Source organism: Astatotilapia calliptera, chromosome 8 (assembly GCF_900246225.1).
Source record: "Astatotilapia calliptera chromosome 8, fAstCal1.2, whole genome shotgun sequence".
NCBI lineage: Eukaryota > Metazoa > Chordata > Actinopteri > Cichliformes > Cichlidae > Astatotilapia > Astatotilapia calliptera.
Genome location: NC_039309.1, coordinates 12,900,139 through 12,909,820, shown reverse-complemented (window position 1 = coordinate 12,909,820; position 9,682 = coordinate 12,900,139). Strand labels below are relative to the sequence as shown.

At 45.2% G+C, this 9,682-nt stretch overlaps 4 non-coding genes across 4 annotated transcripts; all 4 read left to right on the top strand.

The window, feature by feature from the left end:
• Positions 1-5,227: 5,227 nt before the first annotated feature.
• trnal-cag (transfer RNA leucine (anticodon CAG)) lies at positions 5,228-5,310 on the top strand. The gene has a single exon. It is a non-coding gene; the product is annotated as a tRNA-Leu (tRNA).
• A 1,064-nt stretch (positions 5,311-6,374) lies between these two features.
• On the top strand, positions 6,375-6,457 carry trnal-cag (transfer RNA leucine (anticodon CAG)). The gene has a single exon. It is a non-coding gene; the product is annotated as a tRNA-Leu (tRNA).
• Positions 6,458-7,520: 1,063 nt separating this feature from the next.
• On the top strand, positions 7,521-7,603 carry trnal-cag (transfer RNA leucine (anticodon CAG)). Its single transcript has one exon. It is a non-coding gene; the product is annotated as a tRNA-Leu (tRNA).
• Positions 7,604-8,658: 1,055 nt separating this feature from the next.
• On the top strand, positions 8,659-8,742 carry trnal-cag (transfer RNA leucine (anticodon CAG)). The gene has a single exon. It is a non-coding gene; the product is annotated as a tRNA-Leu (tRNA).
• The last annotated feature ends 940 nt before the right edge of the window (positions 8,743-9,682 follow it).

Here is a 9,682-nt window from a genome sequence, read left to right as displayed (position 1 = left end):
CTGAATGTGAAGGCTCACTTTACGGGGAGGTGATGGAGCAGATGTTTCCACTGGCGTTGGCATGTTCGCAGGTGTTGTGGTGCCCTGCTCTGAGGGTATTACTGGCACAGTTAGTGGCTCTGTGGGTATCATGTAACACCTCACTGCTAGGTTGTTAGTGGTGCAACTTCTGTTATGGAGGAAATATGTTGGGGTTGTTCTAACGCTCCCTGTTTCTGGGGGAAGAGGACTGCCAGGTTTAGAAGCTTGCTCCCAACGCTCCACCCGCTTTAGAATGACCACGAGTTTCCTCCACAGACACTTGCAGTTGAGTCATGTGTTGGAGGACACTGCTCCAAACTGATTCCATCTTCTGCAATCTCTCATCCTCTTCATAGTCGGAGCTGCTTGAACTACTTGGAGCTCTAGATGGCTCGGGTGGCTCAGTTAGGTTGTGCTCATAGTCCACCAGATGTCCTGGAAGTTTCTTCTCCCGCGTTGGACGGGGGCTACTCGATGCACCCTATCCTGAGGGTTTGCCATCTCATTAACTCAGCCAAGGCGAATCCGGCTCGAAGGGACCCAATTGTAATGTATGTTTGCACTGATTGCCGATCACGCTTCAACTGAGTCCTCCTCGGTCAGAAGGAATGGTACTCCCACAGTGATGTAGTTCAAATAACTTTAATAAGGAGGTGGCAGATGACCATCAACAGGATGTACAGCGTTGGTAGGGAGGCAATTGCATCCACAGTATTCACATGCAGGTAAAGGGGGTGTGAGTATGTATATGGGTGTGTGTGGGTCATCTGTAAACAGAAAGAAACAAACATTTGTATTAACCACTATGGATAGCAGTGTACCCCTTATACAGTACTGTGGGTTTCCAGCGTAATGTTATACAATCTGCCATAACCTCATGGCCACTAGATGGCACCCTAAGACCATAAATGAATTTCTGGCTCGTATATACATTGGCAAACCAGACCTCTGCAGATTACAACGATTTCAGAGAATAAAACATAGTAAATAGTTACATCCACCTACAACCACAATGCTTGACAGTAAGTCGTATATGGAATGAAATATGGGCTGAACACAAGGCTGCCTGTAGTAGGCCAAAAAACGCATCTTAGCGATAGCAACGGGACTAGCTTCTTACGTAGCAATTACACAAATAAAGTCAAACAAGCATCACTCTCATCTTACAATACTCACATGGTAAGCACGCACACAGTATTAACTCACACGGGAATGCAAGTAAATACGTTACTCCTCCGACACCCCTCTCATCTGTGCAGAACTGCGCTGAACACGTCCCAACCGGAAGTACAGATACCGAGGTGCATCATGGGTAACGTAGTATAAAACAGCTACAGTAAACAAGCAGACTTTTAACACTATAAGAGTCCACTATCTCAATGTCCACTCCCTGGATGTTCACCGGTGTCAGTGTGGTGGGTCTGCGTCTCCGGAAGTCCACCACCAACTCCTTGGTTTTCCCGGCATTGATCAGCAGGTGGTTCTGCTGGCACCAGTCCGCAAAGTCCAGAGTGTACTGTCTGTACTCTGAGTCGTCCTCACCTGTGATGAGGCCAGCTATGGCAGTCGTCAGAGAACTTCTGTAAGTGGCTAGCACAGTTCCCTGTGGGGCCTTCATACTGCAGACCAGCGTATCAGAGACACAGCCCTGTGTCCTCACATACTGTGGGTGTTCTGTGAGGTAGTCCAGTATCCACTGGGACATGTGGTGGTCCACTCCCGATAGCTCCAGCTTGTCCCTCAGAAGTCGTGGCTGGCTGGTGTTGAAAGCACTGGAGAAATCAAAGAACATGATCCTTACAGTGCTTCCAGGCTTTCCAGGTAAGTCAGAGCTCGGTGCAGGAGGTAGATGATGGCGTCCTCCACCCCAATGCCAAGCTGGTAAGAAAACTGCAGCGGATCCAATGAAGACCTCACCAGGGGGTGCAGATGGCTTAGAAGCAGCCTCTGGAGGGTCTTCATCAGATGTGATGTCAGGGCTACCTACCTGAAGCTGCTGAGGTCCTTAGGATGGGAGGTCTTTGGTACCAGTACCACACAGGAGGTCTTCCACAGCTGTGGATTTTTCCCCAGCGACAGGCTCAGGTTGAACAGATGATTGGAATGGTGTATTTTAGTGCAATTGATTTATTTTAAACAAAGCAATGTAACAACTACCGCTTCTCCCGACCTGCGTTATAGTCCAGTGCGGGAGCAGCGGCTTCGCTCATGCGCAATTAATTTGCAGTTTGGACGCGTAGGTGTAAACACCTGCTCTGACAGCAGCTGGGGGCAACTGCTGCGTTAGGACCGCCGCCTGTGAGTGCTTTGGCACGGGCGAGGTGCCCACGGGCAGCTCCCGCTGCTTGTAAGAGCGATACGTGCTTCCACGTCAAAAAAGTCGTAATAAGACTCCAATAACACCAGAAAAGTCACCAGATTTGTTGCTTTTTAGAGAAAAAAAGTCAATAAGGGGGTCTGAAAACCTCGCTAGATGTAGCGACAAAGTCGCTGCCGTTAAGTCCCTCCGTTATTGTTTAGCTAAACAAGTAACTTAACACTGGGTTACAGCCAATGACTGTATACAGTCATTGGTTACAGCACCATAGAAGTTATACAAAAAATACAAGCCTCCGTTATTTATTTAGCTAATATGCTAGTAGCCCAATGTGCTTTAAGCTAACTCGGCTTCCCACCATCTTACATTTGTAAATAAAAATACAAAGAAGTTACCTTTAATACCTCGACTAGTATAATTTCCACTCCACGTTAACAGGATGGCTCTTTAGACAAGCGCTGTTGTTCAGTCCGGAGCTTTCTATGTAAGAGCAAGCCGTAAAACTTGAAAACAAAAAGTAAATAATAAAAAAAAGGAGAGTGTGTTGTTGTTAATTGTCGCGGGCCCGCCGGTGCCCGACGGTGAGACAGCGGGGGCTGTATCCCCAAGTGCGGTTTGCACCCCGAGTTTTTTCCTGTCTGGGTTGCCATTCCTCGATAACAGCAGGTTAATATTAAGGTTAGCTTAATGGTTAATACTAACGTTCAGGGAGGTGAAGGTTCAAGACGTTTTGTGATGTCACGGCCCGTGTGCCTTTGAAGTCTTAGAACGTGAGCTCATAAATACCCCCAAGGTAAGGCACTCTACTTTACTGCACCTAGTGTTTTAACGTTGAATCAATAGTCGTCTGCAAATATATGGCGCTCAGTCTTCAGTCATACAAATTCTTCAGACACTGATGGCTTTGAGGAGCTTGACAGATATTATTTAGAGCCTGATGGGTTCTTCTTACCGATATCTATTTCCAGAGATGAACAGTCTGAGGTTCCTAAAACCAGTGTTTCTGTAAATGCCTATGAAAATGAACAGGCAACCACCTCTGAAATAGATGAGGCTCCTAAAACCAGTATAAACAACTTTGAACATGAAGAGTCTCCCACCAGTGAGAATTACAGCACTGATTTATTCAATGGCGTCCTCCCCAAACCTTCAGATATGAACAAATCTGAAGAGAATGAACAAAACGCTGACCAAGGAAGTTTTCAAAGAGAAGACAAAGAAACTTTTTTTTCCAGAGTTCAAACAAATCTTTCAGCTCTGTCTTCCATTATTACAGCTCCAGTTGAGTCGGTTGGGCGAGGAGTCATTTTTGTCACCAGGCACATTTTTAATATTGGTCGAGCACCATTTACCTCACCCACTAGTGAAACGGAAAAGTCACCCACCTCTGAAACAACTGAGGTTCCTTCACCGAGTGTTTCTGTAAACAACTTTGAATACGAACAGTCATCCTCCAGTGAAACAACTAAGATTCCTACAACCAGTGTTAATATGAACAACGCTGAAGATGAAAAGTCTTCAGCCAGCGAGAGTTACAACACTGATTTATTAAATGCCATTCTTCCTGAACCTTCAGATAACGGACCCGAAGATAATGAACAAAATGTTGTCCCAGGCAGTCTTCAAACAAAGGAAGAAGAAACTATTTCTTCCAGAGTTCAAACAAATGTTTCAAATCTCTATTCCTCTTGTAGAGTTCCAGATGTGCCAGTGGGCCTTAGAGAAGCTTTTATCTCCAGGCACCTCCTTAATATTGGTCGACGACCATTTACCTCAATTATTCCAAATCTCTATTCCTCTTGTAGAGTTCCAGATGTGCCTGTGGGCCTTAGAGAAGATTTCATCACCAGGCACCTCCTTAATATGGTGAGCCACCATTTACCCTCAATTACCCCAAATGGCAACTGCTTTGATAAGTTATGAACTTGAAATCTGGTTTAGTTAGTGTCAGGGTTTCTGTAGTGCAGGTCACCTACCAGGTTGGTGATGGGATGCTTTAATCTACATGCCAAATATCCTTGTGCAAGATACTGACCTCAAGTACCTCTCTCATGCGTCTACCCGAGTTCGAATGTTTTGCAAAATCAATTGTTCCACACAGCCAAATTCACTGCAGATACAGACTGCTCCGTTACATCTATGTCCACTGTGAATGACCATCTTTGAACAGAGGTGGTGACATAGGGCACCAACTGTGTGACGTCTATAATCCAGTGTTGAGATACCTTCCCAGAAGCCTTAACGCCCACTCACATCCTGGGCCATTTGACCTCAGGAAATCACATGATAGGTTGGGGCTAGGTTTCACAATGAGCTCACCCGAATCCTTGGTTGCTTGTGACCTACACCCGTTTTCACACTTTGGCTCGTGTCATTAGGGAGAGGATCATTAGAGGGTCCATAGTCCCTCTTGGGCAGACACTCCCACAGGCCTTAAATCTGGGACACTCCACCATTTGACCCTAGAACTGAAGAAATTTCTCGGATGAGAGGTGAAACGTCTTCAAGCAACTTAAAGAAGTTTAAAGAAGTTTCCAAGCTCCTTAGACTACAATGACCTGGATGACAGAACCTTCACAGACATCCATTACAAGTTCCTTCACCAACTGGATCTCAGCCTGCAAAAATACATAGCTCTAAACCTCAAATCTCACAAATGTGCTTTAGATGTGAAGTAGAAGTCAGTTCCTTTCTGTACTGCAACTTGGTCACGTTCATTTATCAGATAGTTGAAGAAAAGTCTCACCACTCATCAAAGTGACTTCTTGAATCTCAGCTGAATATGTGTTGGTAAAGAAGAGGTGTAATAGTCTGCCAATCTGATCAGTTGTAAAGGTGTCTTGATCTGCTAGCCTGTCATGTGGATTCTGTATCAACAAGTGCAAATGTGTCAGGATGGCCGAGCGGTCTAAGGCGCTGCGTTCAGGTCGCAGTCTCTCCTGGAGGCGTGGGTTCAAATCCCACTCCTGACATTCCTTGCTCATTAACCGTAAGACTGACATGATATGTCATGTCTTCTGTCAATAAAGGAGTTGCCACCAAATGGCAACTGCTTTGATAAGTTATGAACTTGAAATCTGATTTAGTTAGTGTCAGGGTTTCTGTAGTGCAGGTCACCTACCAGGTTGGTGATGGGGATGCTTTAATCTACATGCCAAATATCCTTGTGCAAGATACTGACCTCAAGTACCTCTCTCTCATGCGTCTACCGGAGTTCGAATGTTTTGCAAAATCAATTGTTCCACACAGCCAAATTCACTGCAGATACAGACTGCTCCGTTACATCTATGTCCACTGTGAATGACCATCTTTGAACAGAGGTGGTGGCATAGGGCACCAACTGTCTGACATCTATAATCCAGTGTTGAGATACCTTCCCAGAAGCCTTAACGCCCACTCACATCCTGGGCCATTTGACCTCAGGAAATCACATGATAGGTTGGGGCTAGGTTCACAATGAGCTCACCCGAATCCTTGGTTGCTTGTGACCTACACCCGTTTTCACACTTTGGCTCGTGTCATTAGGGAGAGGATCATTAGAGGGTCCATAGTCCCTCTTGGGCAGACACTCCCACAGGCCTTAAATCTGGGACACTCCACCATTTGACCCTAGAACTGAAGAAATTTCTCGGATGAGAGGTGAAACGTCTTCAAGCAACTTAAAGAAGTTTAAAGAAGTTTCCAAGCTCCTTAGACTACAATGACCTGGATGACAGAACCTTCACAGACATCCATTACAAGTTCCTTCACCAACTGGATCTCAGCCTGCAAAAATACATAGCTCTAAACCTCAAATCTCACAAATGTGCTTTAGATGTGAAGTAGAAGTCAGTTCCTTTCTGTACTGCAACTTGGTCACGTTCATTTATCAGATAGTTGAAGAAAAGTCTCACCACTCATCAAAGTGACTTCTTGAATCTCAGCTGAATATGTGTTGGTAAAGAAGAGGTGTAATAGTCTGCCAATCTGATCAGTTGTAAAGGTGTCTTGATCTGCTAGCCTGTCATGTGGATTCTGTATCAACAAGTGCAAATGTGTCAGGATGGCCGAGCGGTCTAAGGCGCTGCGTTCAGGTCGCAGTCTCTCCTGGAGGCGTGGGTTCAAATCCCACTCCTGACATTCCTTGCTCATTAACCGTAAGACTGACATGATATGTCATGTCTTCTGTCAATAAAGGAGTTGCCACCAAATGGCAACTGCTTTGATAAGTTATGAACTTGACATCTGATTTAGTTAGTGTCAGGGTTTCTGTAGTGCAGGTCACCTACCAGGTTGGTGATGGGGATGCTTTAATCTACATGCCAAATATCCTTGTGCAAGATACTGACCTCAAGTACCTCTCTCATGCGTCTACCGGAGTCCGAATGTTTTGCAAAATCAATTGTTCCACACAGCCAAATTCACTGCAGATACAGACTGCTCCGTTACATCTATGTCCACTGTGAATGACCATCTTTGAACAGAGGTGGTGACATAGGGCACCAACTGTGTGACGTCTATAATCCAGTGTTGAGATACCTTCCCAGAAGCCTTAACGCCCACTCACATCCTGGGCCATTTGACCTCAGGAAATCACATGATAGGTTGGGGCTAGGTTTCACAATGAGCTCACCCGAATCCTTGGTTGCTTGTGACCTACACCCGTTTTCACACTTTGGCTCGTGTCATTAGGGAGAGGATCATTAGAGGGTCCATAGTCCCTCTTGGGCAGACACTCCCACAGGCCTTAAATCTGGGACACTCCACCATTTGACCCTAGAACTGAAGAAATTTCTCGGATGAGAGGTGAAACGTCTTCAAGCAACTTAAAGAAGTTTAAAGAAGTTTCCAAGCTCCTTAGACTACAATGACCTGGATGACAGAACCTTCACAGACATCCATTACAAGTTCCTTCACCAACTGGATCTCAGCCTGCAAAAATACATAGCTCTAAACCTCAAATCTCACAAATGTGCTTTAGATGTGAAGTAGAAGTCAGTTCCTTTCTGTACTGCAACTTGGTCACGTTCATTTATCAGATAGTTGAAGAAAAGTCTCACCACTCATCAAAGTGACTTCTTGAATCTCAGCTGAATATGTGTTGGTAAAGAAGAGGTGTAATAGTCTGCCAATCTGATCAGTTGTAAAGGTGTCTTGATCTGCTAGCCTGTCATGTGGATTCTGTATCAACAAGTGCAAATGTGTCAGGATGGCCGAGCGGTCTAAGGCGCTGCGTTCAGGTCGCAGTCTCTCCTGGAGGCGTGGGTTCAAATCCCACTCCTGACATTCCTTGCTCATTAACCGTAAGACTGACATGATATGTCATGTCTTCTGTCAATAAAGGAGTTGCCGGCAAATGCTTTGATAAGTTATGAACTTGACATCTGATTTAGTTAGTGTCAGGGTTTCTGTAGTGCAGGTCACCTACCAGGTTGGTGATGGGGATGCTTTTAATCTACATGCCAAATATCCTTGTGCAAGATACTGACCTCAAGTACCTCTCTCATGCGTCTACCGGAGTCCGAATGTTTTGCAAAATCAATTGTTCCACACAGCCAAATTCACTGCAGATACAGACTGCTCCGTTACATCTATGTCCACTGTGAATGACCATCTTTGAACAGAGGTGGTGACATAGGGCACCAACTGTGTGACGTCTATAATCCAGTGTTGAGATACCTTCCCAGAATCCTTAACGCCCACTCACATCCTGGGCCATTTGACCTCAGGAAATCACATGATAGGTTGGGGCTAGGTTTCACAATGAGCTCACCCGAATCCTTGGTTGCTTGTGACCTACACCCGTTTTCACACTTTGGCTCGTGTCATTAGGGAGAGGATCATTAGAGGGTCCATAGTCCCTCTTGGGCAGACACTCCCACAGGCCTTAAATCTGGGACACTCCACCATTTGACCCTAGAACTGAAGAAATTTCTCGGATGAGAGGTGAAACGTCTTCAAGCAACTTAAAGAAGTTTAAGAAGTTTCCAAGCTCCTTAGACTACAATGACCTGGATGACAGAACCTTCACAGACATCCATTACAAGTTCCTTCACCAACTGGATCTCAGCCTGCAAAAATACATAGCTCTAAACCTCAAATCTCACAAATGTGCTTTAGATGTGAAGTAGAAGTCAGTTCCTTTCTGTACTGCAACTTGGTCACGTTCATTTATCAGATAGTTGAAGAAAGTCTCACCACTCATCAAAGTGACTCTTGAATCTCAGCCTGAATATGTGTTGGTAAAGAAGAGGTGTAATAGTCTGCCAATCTGATCAGTTGTAAAGGTGTCTTGATCTGCTAGCCTGTCATGTGGATTCTGTATCAACAAGTGCAAATGTGTCAGGATGGCCGAGCGGTCTAAGGCGCTGCGTTCAGGTCGCAGTCCTCTCCTGGAGGCGTGGGTTCAAATCCCACTCCTGACATTCCTTGCTCATTAACCGTAAGACTGACATCATATGTCATGTCTTCTGTCAATAAAGGAGTTGCCACCAAATGGCAACTGCTTTGATAAGTTATGAACTTGACATCTGATTTAGTTAGTGTCAGGGTTGCTGTAGTGCAGGTCACCTACCAGGTTGGTGATGGGGATGCTTTAATCTACATGCCAAATATCCTTGTGCAAGATTACTGACCTCAAGTACCTCTCTCATGCGTCTACCGGAGTCCGAATGTTTTGCAAAATCAATTGTTCCACACAGCCAAATTCACTGCAGATACAGACTGCTCCGTTACATCTATGTCCACTGTGAATGACCATCTTTGAACAGAGGTGGTGACATAGGGCACCAACTGTGTGACGTCTATAATCCAGTGTTGAGATACCTTCCCAGAAGCCTAACGCCCACTCACATCCTTGGGCCATTTGACCTCAGGAAATCACATGATAGGTTGGGGCTAGGTTTCACAATGAGCTCACCCAATCCTTGTGCTTGTGACCTACACCCGTTTTCACACTTTGGCTCGTGTCATTAGGGAGAGGATCATTAGAGGGTCCATAGTCCCTCTGGGCAGACACTCCCACAGGCCTTAAATCTGAGACACTCCACCATTTGACCTAGAACTGAAGAAATTTCTGGATGGAGAGGTGAAACGTCTTCAAGGCAACTTAAAGAAGTTTAAAGAAGTTTCCAAGCTCCTTAGACTACAATGACCTGGATGACAAACCTTCACAGACATCCATTTACAAGTTCCTTCACCAACTTGATCTCAGCCTGCAAAAAGACATAGCTCTAAACCTCAAATCTCACAAATGTGCTTTAGATGTGAAGTAGAAGTCAGTTCCTTTCTGTACTGCAACTTGGTCACGTTCATTTATCAGATAGTTGAAGAAAAGTCTCACCACTCATCAAAGTGACTTCTTGA